Consider the following 14,453-nt stretch of genomic DNA (forward strand, 5'->3'; position numbering starts at 1 on the left):
TTACAAATTTATAAAATCAGGAAAAAACCCTAGACTCTAGTACTACTATACTATTCATCGTAAAAACTGTCAGAATTGACCATGGTTGCAAATTCTTGTAGCCAGTGGTTTCCATCTTCCACTTCATCTAGGAAAAACCATTTTTGAAGAAAATTCAACCCAATTCTTGTGCATTTCCTATGGTGCTGCAACTACCCAGCAGTCAAGCCTAGTAAAAATGGTTGCATAACCACATTCTGGCCAGGTTCTAGAAGCTTGTGGACTTCACCTGCCCAAGGGATCCCCACTCCTAAAATTGCATGAGCGACAATTTCAATGTCATGGCCCAAATATACTACTTTAAAAATCTTCCTTAGGAACAGCACAATTTCGGCCCTTCCTTCTCCAAGGTCAAATAGGAAGGCTAAAAATTGTGATGTAATGTCACTGTTGACACGATACCAATTCTTATTCTTAAAAAACTCACACCCCAGAACCATTTTGACAGTAGCAATAACAAACTTCACACCAGAGCATGGAACAACCTCATTGCAAATTGACAAGAGATTTTCCTTAGGAATGCGACCTAGAAAGGCCTTCTTCTCCTCTTCCAAAGTGTATCTCAGGTGAATAGGGTTGTCCATCTTTACTGCAAAGTTCAAACTCTAAGTTCTAGTAGACTAACACCAAACAAACCAGACCTATCGACTACCAAAAATGAGATGATCAATGATGAAAGAAGTAGCTCAATCGCCTATAAATAAGCTTGGTGGGTAGGGTACGAGGGATTTTTTTTTTTTTCCGTCTGACTACTAATTCAATTACATTAAATTAGCAAATATTCTCAAATCTTGAACATAATTGCAAGTACGTGCTATAAAGGCCAATTTTAATTAAACACTAATAGCATCCATTGTCCTGTAATGCATGTGAAGCTATTTAACTGATGGAAAATGCCAATTTTTATTAAGACTAATAGTACTATTGCTAGTGGACTATGACATGTCCTATAATGCATGCAAAGCCACTTAGCCAATTGAAAAGGCCAATTGTAAATTGTAATTAACAGTGACAAGACATCAATATACTATCTCCTGCAACTAAAGGGATACACGCTGGATAGAAACGTGTCACCATTTTGGACACTTGAACAAGGTTGAGGCTTCATTCCAGATGTTTGGTCCTAAAATAAACCTTTAACCATTGATATATTATCATCGGATGGTAGTCTGAATCATGCAATTAATATTCTATATGTAATTAATGTTTATCATTTAAATAACCTGAGCTTTGTTCATTTTTAATTTTTAATTTTTGTCTATAATCTACATGTAATTAATGTTTATCATTTCAATCATCCGAGCTTTATACATTTTGTATTGGTAATAATAACAAGTGCCACATAGTGACGTGTATTTGCCATTATAGTTTTAATTTAATTAGTAATTAAAAATATAAGTTCAATTTATAAATTGTCAATTTAAACTAAAAAATATAATTCTCTCAAGTTACACTTGCGAATTATAAAATTTGTAAAAAATTGTAAACAATTTTTTTTTATCATATAACTCATTTGAATCCTAGTTAGATTAACAAATAATCATTTTAATTTTTTTAGGAAGTAAAAGTCATTTGACTAAATTTTAATGATAGCATTTTATATCTTTACTATAAATTTTTGTTTTTGTCTTTAACCTAATTGAATATTTCTAATTTTAAATTAGTTAGAGAACCAAATAAATATGCAATACTTGCTAAAATGTTTCCTTTATTATTAAAAATATATTTTTACTTTTCCTTTCATGCAGTTGTACACTATAAACCCATGATCAAAAATGTGTATACTATTAAAATATATTAAATACATTTAACTAATTAAACTTAATATAAAATTTATCTCACAATTAGGGGTGATTGTCAAATTTCAAGCCTCACACTAAGTAATTCAGTGTTGGGAGGTTATAAATAGAACATGTTTTTAATTTAAGAGATCAATAAATTTTATTTTATAATATCCTTTTAAAACTGATATGTTCTATCAATATAAAATATTTAAATATGTAAAAATAATAGTTTATTTGTTGATAACAATTTAAAAGTACTTCATCAATGTTTTGATGGGAGTATTTGTACTTCATTAATTTTATGAGTTTTTCAAAATCTATATTAAAAATTAGTTCAATTAAAAAATTTAATTTAATTTTTTTTAATAATAGTAAAGTTGTTGTTGCTCACTAAATTGTACATTTTTGTTAAAAAGATACTTTAATCTATTTTATTTTGCACTCATCAATAAACTTGTATGCAAAATAGAAAAGATAAATCTATAAACTAATATTTACTCCGAAAATCTTTCCTAAAGAAAAGCAAGATGGAGGAAGTCTCTGTAAAAAGGGGCCCTATAAGAGTAAACAAAATCAACCAATAAAATTTGAGAAAAATAATTTCTACAACATATAAAATTGATAGATTAATAATAAAACTTTACAAATATTTAAATATTCCAAAAATACTAATATATAATTGGTGGAAACTAATTAAACTAATTGAATAATAGGAGAGAGTGAATGCAATAGTATATTGCCTACAACAAATAGAATAAGATATCTTTCGGCCTATTATATATAGTTATAGATAAACTAAACTGCAATGGTATTAGTAACTGTCGATAAAAAATTGTCAAAAATCAGCTGTACAATTTGGGAAGTGGTGTGTCATTAGTGGTAGCATACTAGCGAGAGAATTTCACTATCACTGGCATTGCATTTAATTCTTTTCGGGTACATTATACTCTACAGACAACTTATCTTGATACATGTCAACATTTCGGTGACTACCTCGACAACTCTTCTTCCTTCAAGAAATGTTGGCCGAAATTAAACCTCAGCCATTGATCTTGGATCATCAGATGGTCTGAGTTCTCAAATAATACATTTAACATAATTGCAGTGGTAGTGGCAAAGATTATGCTTCCATAATGTACAGTCAAACAACCATGTCTTTAAAATATCACATGCCAGTTGCCAATAATTTATGTAAGTTGGTATGTTAGGTTAGGCTACTTATTTCCCATCTTTTGAAAATAGCCATACCAACTATAACTTTCTAAAAACCATTTGCCATAACAAATAAATTAATTCAATTATTTGGAAAATAATTTCGCCATTTTCTAATAAAAAAGGTATCATTTATTAAAATATTTGCCAACCAATATCCATATTTCAAAACATAATTCGCCATCAATATTAAAAATTAAAAATTATAGTCACCATTATTTTATAAAAATTGTCTAAACTATTAAAAAATTCACCACCGAATATCCATTGATTGATGCATAATTCGCCAACACTATTAATTTTTTTTTCACCCAAAAAACATGTTATTCACCACAATTTTATAAATTTTGGGAGGGGGGGTTCCTTAAAGTTATCCTTGAACCAAATCATTCATAAAGAAAATCGTTACAAGTTTGAATCCATACATTTTATTTATCATAAAAATCATGTTGTAAACTTTTCATAAAAATATTTTCTTCTATAATAACATTGACTAAGGAGATAGGATCAACAAGAAAACCATGAATAGGTATCTCAAAAATCTTAGCATAAATATAAAGGGGACCATTAAGAGCTTTAATAATCTCAGAATCATCAAAGGTAATCAAAAGTTTCGAAGGTCATTTTTCTTAGGTTGTTGTTGAGGTTTAGGTTGAGGCTTCAATTTAGGCTTAGGTTTTAGTTGAGGTAGACCTGAAACTTGAGATTGAAGCAGAGGTTGAGATTAAAGTGGGGATAGAGATTAAACCACATCCTTCACTTGATTAGCCACATGTTAAGATCATCCATCTTTGAATCATACACAATATCCATAGAAGATGGCTAAGCATTACTATTAGTATCATGTTTAGGTAAAGGATTCGTATAGATTGGCAAATTTTGTTTCAGAGGAGAAACAAATTTATTCCCACTACCATCAAAATGATCAAAAAATAAAGCATTAGAATCAATCAAGTCCTAAACCTTATGTTTTAAAGAATAACATTTCTCAGTATCATGACCATTTTGGTGATGATATTGACAAAATGATGTCTAATCAAAATATTTACCTACCATCATAGTAGGTAAAAGAGGATGAATAGGAGGTAAAGTAATCATATTAATAGTTAACAACCTATTCATAATAGAATGTAAAGATTCAGAGAGAGGAGTAAACATAAGATTCAATAAAAAAGTAGTGGATGCAAAAGTGGCATTGTGAGATGCAACAACTTGATCAGCAACTACATTTTCTTGTTTATTTATCTTGATATAGTTGTTAAATTTTTGAACCTTATTTGGATTAGGAGTAGCATCACTTTTACCCACAGGAACATGAGCCATTGGAGTGGTGCTCTTAAATTGACTCTTGTAATTGATAATGATGAAGTGTTATGCAAAGTTGTTGAAAAGAAGTAAATTTGATAAGAAAAATCTTATCTCTAATATCCTTTTACAAATTTGAAATTAACATACATTGAATATCAATATCAAGAACAAGATAGGAAATCTAAGCATGCAAATTCTTAAATCTACAAATAAGTTAAGTCAAATTTTCTTTAGAATTTTGTTTACAATGAATCAAATTAGTCAAAGACACTTTTGGGCCAATGTTGTTTAGAAATTGTTGAATAAAAGAATTATAAAGTTGAAGAAATGAATTAATAGAATAAGGAGTCAAAGAACAAAACCATTGTAAGGCCTTGTCAAGAAATGTTTGAGCAAACAACTTTGCTAAAATCCTATGATCATGAGCATAATCACTAAAAAGGATTTGCAATATTTTAACATGATGAACATGGTTTCCCTTACCATTATAATTCTCAAGATGAGGCATATTAGCTTTCTAAGGAATGGGAGTATGAATGATATCTTGAGACAAAGGACTTTCCATGTCACAAGTAGGAATAATAAACTTGTTTTAAGTCAAGCATGCAAGTTGTTGTTGTAAAGTTGACACAGTTTGAGCCAAAATGATAATTGTTGAATCATGAGAAGAAATAAGAGAACTAGAAACATTAGCAACACTAGGTAAAATGTAACAAGCTATAGGAATGGAAGAAACAATTGGAGGAAAACTAGGAACTACAGTTGGAATAGGAGAAGAATAAGTAAAAGGAATATTATGATAAGAAGATTGTCCATTAGGAAGGTATACAGGAGTAACACTCATAGGAATAGAGGGAACCACATAGTCACCAAAGGAGTATAGGTAGGAACACTAGGAAGAGGAACAAAAGAAGGTTCTACACTAGTGACATGAGGAAACAACCCTAAATCTTGAGTTTATTGAGCTAAAGGTTTAACCTTGGAATGCACAAGGTGAGTAATGCCATGTAAGAGATTAAAAACTTGATCAATATCATGAAGAACTTTCTTAAGAGCTTGTATATCTTGAATAGAATCTTGATTATGGTTTTCTTGAAGAAGCCAATTACCCATTTTATCAAGTTAGTTTGAATGTTTTTGGACTAGTTCAAGAAGAACTCTAAGTTTTTGGACTAGTTCAAGAGGAACTCTTAAAGCATCATCCTCATCATGAGATGAGTGAGAAGATTTTTCTCCATAATAGGATTAGGATCAGGAAGAATCAAAGTTTCATCCAAAATCCTAAGGAAAAGGGTAGAAGACTTAGGCTCAAAGGCACCCATAAGTCTATGACTACGTCTAAACCTAAGATTAGAAGTAGGACTAAAAGTAATAAATATCATAAACCAATACAAGGAAAATAAGCTAAACTATAAAACAATAATATTTTTGTACTTCGAAAGAGACTTTTCAATTTTTTTTTGTATTTTTGAATTTCAAATGTAGGAGCATAAACTAAATCTAATCTTAATGCAAGAAAAGACCTAATGAAATGAAAGGAAATATAACACCACAAGATAATATAAAGGGAAATCTAAAACATAATAGGGCATATAATTCCAAAAAATAAAAGAGGGTAAATGTGTCAAGTTCACCAAAATGAATAGAAATAAAATAGAAACCCAAATCAACCCTAATTTCTAATAGGAATGATCCAAATTGATTAAGTGCAAGAAAGTGTTCAATGTAGAAATGGATCAATTGATGGAAAATAGGGAGAAAGGGGGGTTATATAATCTTTCTATTATAGGGGGGTATGTGCTTAAATCTTGAAATATATAATTGACATATACTAACCTTGAATCTAGAAAATGTTGTTTTCTAATGTCTGTATGCAATTTCTGGAAAATTTGTAATATGTTTTGAATTGGAAATGTTGAGATAGAGAAATCCTAGGAATATTTTTCCTTTTGAAGGGAGGTCAACCTTAATCCTGTTGGTAGGGTACAATAATACCCCAAAAAGTTGACCTTGACCTACACTTCTTTGATGAAATTTCTATTCATAGATCTTGCAAGTTCAAAGAAAAGGATATCCAAATCTACTCTCCAATTTGTTGTTCCACACCTGTAACTATAAGAAAAATGGTTGTTTTGTTTGGATTGGGAGTCTGCCTTGGTAAAACCCAATTTTGGAATTAAAATTGAAATATAATTCAAACTATAATATGCATAAACAAAGTAAATGGAATTATTCACCTTGCTTATGAGGAAATCATTGTGGAGGATTCGAATCCTTGAGTCCACAAGTACAGATGCTCTAAATGTATGTAGAAATATATGTAGGATGTCCCATATCAATGGCATTAGATCTTCAACACCAATCTTGAATGTATCTTTGCATAAAAGAAGGCTTGGATGAATGTGGATGAAATCTTCAACAAGAGGGCTTCATAGAGGTTGAATCCTTTAATGGTTAACAATGGACCTCCTTGACGAATTGAATGCTTGTATAATAATCAATAACTTTTATCATAGATAGTGGATAGAAAGTTGATCAATTGTGCATCACTAGTACATTTGTGTTCATTTTTTGACCTTTATTGGTCAAATTTTTGACCCAAATTTTGACCAAATTTTGACCAAATTTGACCAACCCATTGGTCAATATTTTTCTTGTCAAAATTTTGACCAACTCAATGGTTGGTCAAAATTTTGACCAATCTATTGGTCGAAAACCCACCAAAGCCATTGTCTAGGTTCATACAAGAATTGGTTGAAATTTTGACCAACAAAGGTAGAAAAAAATTTACGTGTTGGTGGAAATTTCAACCAACAAAGGTAGAAAAAAAATTTAGGCATTGGTGGAAATTTTGACCAACAAAGGTAGAAAAAAATTTAGGCATTGGTGGAAATTTTGACCAACAAAGGTAGAAAAATTTTTAGGCATTGGTGGAAATTTCCACCAATAAAGGTAGAAAAAAATTTAGGCATTGGTGGAAATTTCCACCAACAAAGGTAGAAAAACCTAGGCATTGGTGGAAATTTTGACCAATGAAGGTGGAAATTTCTACCAATAGGTAGGTGTAAATTTTTTTCAAGCATTCTATAAAATAGTTCACATGTCTTGCCTATGATATGACATTTTACATGCATCTTACACTCTCTCATCTGACTGATGATGGATTATGCGGAGTGATCCAAAACCATAATTCTAATAAACACACACAATCAAATCCAAAATGAACTTGCACTACAAATAGATTGTGGAAATTTGACATTGTTAATTTTGCATGCATGTCTACCAGGACAAATATATGTTTAAGTTGTGATTGTCCTGGTAGACATGCATGCAATTTTACCAATATCATATTTCCACAATCCATTTGTAGTGAAAGTTCATTTTGGATTTGATTGTGTGTTTTTTAGCATCATGGTTTTAGATCACTCTGTGTAATCCATCATTAGCTGGATGAGAGAGAGTGCAGTTGCATGCAAAATGTCATATCATACACAAGGCATGTGAACTATTTTATAGAATGCCTGAAAAACACCGACAATAACTAATATGAAGAATATATAATTAGTCATATGATTGAGAAAAATCATGTACCAGTGAGTTGGTTGAAATTTTGAGCAAAAAAATTTTAACCAATGGGTTGGTCGAATTTGGTCAAAATTTGGTCAAAAATTGGGTTGAAAATTTGACCAATAAAGGTCAAAAAATGAACCCAAATGTACTAGTGCAAGTATACTCGCCAAGTTGACTCTTCGAGTTTAGTCATCAAGTCACCCCACCAAAGTGCCTCATTAAGGTCAATCTTTAGGTCCACTCATCAAGCTTTCTCACCAAGTCAGCTCGCCATGTCACATCTCTAAGTGACCTCGCTAAGTTAGCTCAGCAACTTGCCCCACCAACTTGCCACTTTAAGCCCACTCACCATATTAGATCACCATGCCAAATCCTCAAATCAGCTCACCAAGCTGACAATTGAAGTATGCTCGCCAAGTTGACTATTCAAGTGCACTCACCAAGTTGACTCAGAGTTTGTTCATCAATTCGCCCCACCAAAGTGCCTCATCAAGGTTAGTCCTTAAATCTGCTCACCAAGTTAGCTCACCAAGTCAGCTCACCAAGTCACCTCACTAAGTCGGGTCACCCGCATGTCCCACCAAGTCCCCAAGTCCACTTGCCAAGCTGAAAATTCAAGTTCCCTCACCAAGTCAACTCTTTAAGTTTTCTCACCAAGCCCATCCCCTAGGTCAACTCTCTAGGTCAGCTCAACAAATCACTCCCACATAGTCATCTTAATGATTTGACTCTTTTAGTCAACTCACCAAGTCTACTATTCAAGTATGCATGCCAAGTCAGATCGCCAAGCCAGCCCACCAAGTCATGTCACCAAGTCGACTGTTCGAGTACACTCACAAAGTTGACTCTTTAAGTTCACTCATCAAGTCACCCCACCACAATGCCTCATCAAGGTCAATCTTTAAGTCTACTCACCAAGTCAACTTGCCATGTTGCCACACCAAGTCGACTCACCATCTCACCTCACCAAGTAGACTTGCTAAGTTAGCTTGCCAACTTGTCCCACCAAGTCAATTATTCAATTATGCTCACCAAGTTGACTCTTTGAGTCCAGTCATTAAGTCACCCCACCAAAGTGCCTCATCAAGGTCAGTCTTTAGGTCTGCTCATCAATCTTGCTCACCAAGTCAGCTTGCCATGTCGCATCTCTAAGTGGCCTTGCTAAGTCAGCTCACCAACTTGCCCCACCAAGTTGCCACTTTAAGCCCACTCACCATGTTAGATCATTAGTCCAGCTCCCCTAGTCAGCTCGCCAAGCTAAAAATTGAAGTACGCTCACCAAGTCAACTCTTTAATTTTGCTTACCAAGTTCACCCCCTAGGCCAACTCTCCAAGTTAGCTCACCAAGTCACCCCCACTTGCCGCACCAACTAGCCACTTTAAGTTGACTCGCCATGTCAGCTCGCTAGGCTGACTCCCCTAGTTAGCTCCCCAAGCTAACAATTCAAGTATGCTCATGAAGTCAAATCTTTATGTTCACTCACCAAGTTTTCCCCCTAGGTCAGCTCACCAAGTCACCCCCACCCAGTCACCTCAACAAGTTGACTCTTTAAGTCAGCTCACCAAGTCGGATCACCTAGTGGTTTTACCACCTTGCCTCAGCAAGTTGGCTCATTATGTGTGCTTGCCAAGTTGCCCCACTAAGTTGCTTCTCCAAGCCCACTCACCATGTTAGCTCACTTGGTTAGCTTACCAAGTTGACTGTTCAAGTATGCTCGCCAGGTGGGCTCGCCAAGTTGACTTTGAGTTTGCTCATCAATTCACCCCACCAAAGCACCTCATCAAGGTCAATCTTTGAGTTTTCTCACCAAGTTAGCTCACCAAGTGGTCTCTCCAAGTGGCCTCACTATGTTAGCTCGCTAACTTGCCCCACCAAGTCACCACTTTAAGCCCAGTCACCATGTCAGATCGCCAGGCTAGCTCCCCAAGTGAACTCACCAAGCTAACAATTCAAGTACACTCACCAAGCCGACTCTCTAAGTTTTCTCACCAAGTCTACCCCTAGGTGAACTCTCCAGGTCATCTATATCCCCTACTGTAGGTGGACTTGATCTCTTGCAAGCTTATTTTGACTGTATATTTTATTTTTAACAATACCAATATTTTTAACTTGGCCTAGCCCCATCCTATTAGATGCTTGATCCATGTCACTCTTCCAGTAATGAATAAGAATAGCATGTGTATTAAAGACAAATCACTTGAGCTAGAAACTATATCCATCTTTATGAATCTAAAATATGACATAGCAAAAAGTGGAATAGTTCTGATGGAGAAATATTATGAATGAGCCAACTTTAGCATCAAATGCCTGAATAAAAATCAAAGTATACTTCAAATTCATAATATTTGCAACAATATAGAGACCTTCCTCTTCATTCACTATCTACATTAGCCATTTGATTAGATGTATTTTGAGAATTAATGGAATGGTTCTGAGAAAACAATGACCAAGAACCAACAAAGAAAAATCTAGCTAGGAAAGAAACGATTGATGAAAATAATTTTGAAACTTGAAATAAAAAAAAATTATTTTATCTTTGCCCCTAGATAAAGAAATAACTCTAATAGTAACAAAGATCAATATGCACTTTAGCTTAGAAAATTAAAATCCATAGAAATCAAATACTTAACAAGTTATAAAACCATAATAAGTTCAAGGCCATTCATCCAGTGAATGATTATTTGACTACTCAATACATTGAATTAATAAGCCTAATTAGTCATCAAAAAACACACCAAATGTCAAGTGTGAATGTACTTGGCTATGCTTCCATTATCATTGACAAAAAGGAGACCAAGTATCTGCATTACAACTGAAATGGTAGTTAAAATATTATAATTAAGAGAGCTCAAAATTTCAAAGGAAATCCTCATATTATTCCTAGAATTGGCATAAATTATGGCTAAATCTAGCCGGCATAGCATGTCGATGAAGTTGAACTATGTACAAAGGAAGTGTACCAATATTTTCCCCTTTTGCAACCATTTGAAATAAAAGTTGAAGTGAATCATCTTCAATCAGACTTTGTGCTGCTCCGGGGTGACTAGCCAATGCCTTCATTGTATGCACTATATTTCCTTCTATCTAAAAATGTTTAACCAATAACCACTATCATGCAGATCTACTTACAATTTTAGTGGATGCATGCATTTTCATAAGCAAAGGACCTTCCATATACATTGTGGTGTCTATACATATGTCCAAAAATAAATATAAATCTATTAAAAGATAATATAAAATTGTTCAAAAGTGAAAATTATTACCCAAAGAAGATCAGAACATGATAGAATTGGAAGTCACAAGATAAAATGTCTAAATTACTTTTAAAGATAAAACTTCAAAAACATGAGCTTAGTAGTTGAAGACATATAGCATAATCATTGAGTAGAAAATAAACCTTCACAACTAGAACTCCTCATCCAAAAAACACCCAAACTGAAGTTCTAATATTATGTTTTGCATTATGCTCTCCAAGAACATCAAAGCTAGATCAATTTTGCTCAGCAGTATGATTGTCAATCTCACGTGATGGATTCAACTACTCAAGATGAGTCTCTTGCTTCTTAGCTAATGATGACTATCTAAATGCACCCTAGGAAACATCCAACTCAAGATGCTCTACATAATTAATGCTTCCATAAGCTTCACAAACACTTAAGAGTTAGAAAATTTTCATTTAGCATTATTGCCATTCCTACATGATGAACTCAATGATACAAAATGAGTCTCTTGAACTTAAGTTAATGACATCACCAAAAGTAAACCCAAATGTAATCTCACCCTGTTTTCATTACTTCTAAAGCAATATAGACAAATAATTGCTCCATACATATTTATAAGTTTACATTAAAAAATTCACCATGCAAAAAAAATTGTAGAGTTGCATTAGAAGAAAACCCAAAAAATGGGTCTCCAAAATAGAAAAAACATTTCATTTGTCATCCTCATTTGGTTTTGGTTTTGTTAAATAAGTTTAGGAAGTTTTATGTCAAATTTTTGCATAGTATCCTGCATAGTCTAAAAATTAAGGTTTGTTGGGCTTGTGTGGGTATGTTATCTAATATGTATCCATATCGTAAAATAGATTCTCTAAACTAAAACCACTAAGTAGAATTGTGCTTTGGAATCATAGATTGAGTTTCTCATAGCTTCACTCACTCTATTAACTACCTACATAAATCTAGTATGGTGTTGCTAGCTAATAAGCATGTAACATATCCAAAATCTGGTTTCTTGCACCAAGCATAAGCTATATAAAAAAAAATCTGATTCTAGAAGTACTAACAATTCACATAAATCACTGACCATGAGGAAATTATTAGGAAAAAAGGCTATTCAATAACCACCTGGGGGACTTTGGAATAAAGAAGAGACCTTCTTGCAAATATCATTCATTACACATATAAGTGGACCAATGTTGAGTTTCCTCAAATGCAAAATAACAATCTCAATGCTGTGATTTTTACTAGACGTCAACCTAGATGGAGACCATTTACTATTTATTGTGATATTTTATTTGACAAAAATATGTAAAGCACATTACCTATAATAGCAAGTTCGCATCATGATATGAACATTCCAAGAAGATATGCTCTTAGTATCCCAGTTGTTATTGAAAACTATAGAGGAGTCAAGTAACAATGAATGCCATATTTAATTTGCATAAAATAGGAAGGACAGGAAAAATTTCAATAGTTTTCTTCAAATCTTAAATTACACCAAAAAAATTTGCATAAAATGCCAAGCAGCCCCACTGCTTTAATATCAACATTTTCTTAGTAAAAACCCAGAAAAACTTACCTCTACATTCCTTATTCATGATTCTAATGAAGCAAAGTAGTCTTGTTGTTAAAGAGAACAAATTTCCACAATCCATTCTATTGTACTGATATGTTTCTAGATTCGATTGTGTTAAGATTTTTACCATCAACTTTTCGAATCACACTACGTGATCCATCATCAGGATGAAGAGCAAGAGATGCAAGAGATATCGTTTCTTGCATCTCTTGCTCTTCATCCTGATGATGGATAATGTAGTGTGATTCAAAACGTTGATGGTAAAAATCTTAACACAATCGAATCTAGAAACATATCAGTATAGTCTTGTTATTGGTAGGTATAAACTAAGGTCTAAAACTCAAAGCACACATTACAACATCAAACACTTGAAGAAACTAGCAGAATAAAGTAATATTAATTACCTCATGACCAACTAGAGTCAACAATACTATTTGAAAACCTCCAGCAAAGATCCCCTTCTGAATAGAAGAGCCCAAAAGCTGAACAAACAAGGCCAATATGACCACCCCCACTATAGTATAAAGAGCATTGGTGGAAAATTCAAGTCCAAGCTGCAAAAGAAAAGACATTTACATAAAAACTAAGCAACCTTGTCTGGCAAGAAAAGATATATAGAGATTTCTGATTCAAATTACAAATTGATGCCAAAAAACTTAAACCATAAGAATTGTTTCGTAGAATAATAAAGAAGAAAGATGAAGAATCAAACACTTGAAGGATACAATGTTGATGCAGCTTCAAAAAGATCGTCTGAAGGACATGGTATGCTCAGGTTGAAGGAGATTTGAGATTCATTACTACACTCAAGAATGGGCTCATCTTCAATATGAAGATTGAAGATGAGCCCATTTTGAAGATGAGCCCATTCTTGAGTGTAGTAATGAATCTTATATGATGCAATCCCATCTATGAATCATATTAAAAGCTAACAGAGCATCTTCGCTAGCTGATCTCAATTGCGAGCCATAGGAGAAAGCCAAAGATAGTCATGATGCTAATAGGCACATCATGACTATCTTCAACATTCTCCTATGGCTCTTGCAGTTCTAATCTTATAACATGAGGCTTCCTCTTCTTTTTTCAAGTATAAGGCTGATGTAACCTTGTAATAATAAATAAATGGGTTTAATTTGGATTATGTACAACACAAAGAAAACCAAAATGTAATAGCAATTTTTAACAAAGAAATGAACTATATAAACTTATAAAGCTCATAATAACAACAGGCCATAAACAAGAGCTAAATTTTGAGTAGACAAAGTTTGGAAAAATGAAGTGTACCTAATTGATCAAAACCAAATCACTGCCAAGCCTTTTAACCACTCCTTAATAGCACTTTCTCTATCACCAAGTTTACAATAGGGTTCTATTTATTTTTGGATCTAATGTTAATATGGCATCTCCATCCAAAAATTTCTTCAGAGCCTAAAAGATTTATAAATGAAGTGATCAAAAAATCAAAATCTATCATGAGAAATAGAGCTCCAACACTGATAGTTTATACATCTATATTTAGAGGCAAGATAAATTCAACTGAATATTCAAGATCAAACAAGTTCTTCAAAATATGAAATTTGAAATAAAAATATAATTCAAAAATCTTCAACAATAAATTTAATGCAGAAAATATCTTCATTTCATGGTTGATATCTATGCAAGTTCAAGATTGTGCATTTAATATCTCTATTTCATAGTTTATAACCTTATTGCAAGTTGAATTTTTTTCATTAATTTTTTTC

This window comes from Cupressus sempervirens, chromosome 2, assembly GCF_028749045.1.
Source record: "Cupressus sempervirens isolate cs-2001-9-10 chromosome 2, ASM2874904v1, whole genome shotgun sequence".
Classification (NCBI taxonomy): Eukaryota; Viridiplantae; Streptophyta; class Pinopsida; order Cupressales; family Cupressaceae; genus Cupressus; species Cupressus sempervirens.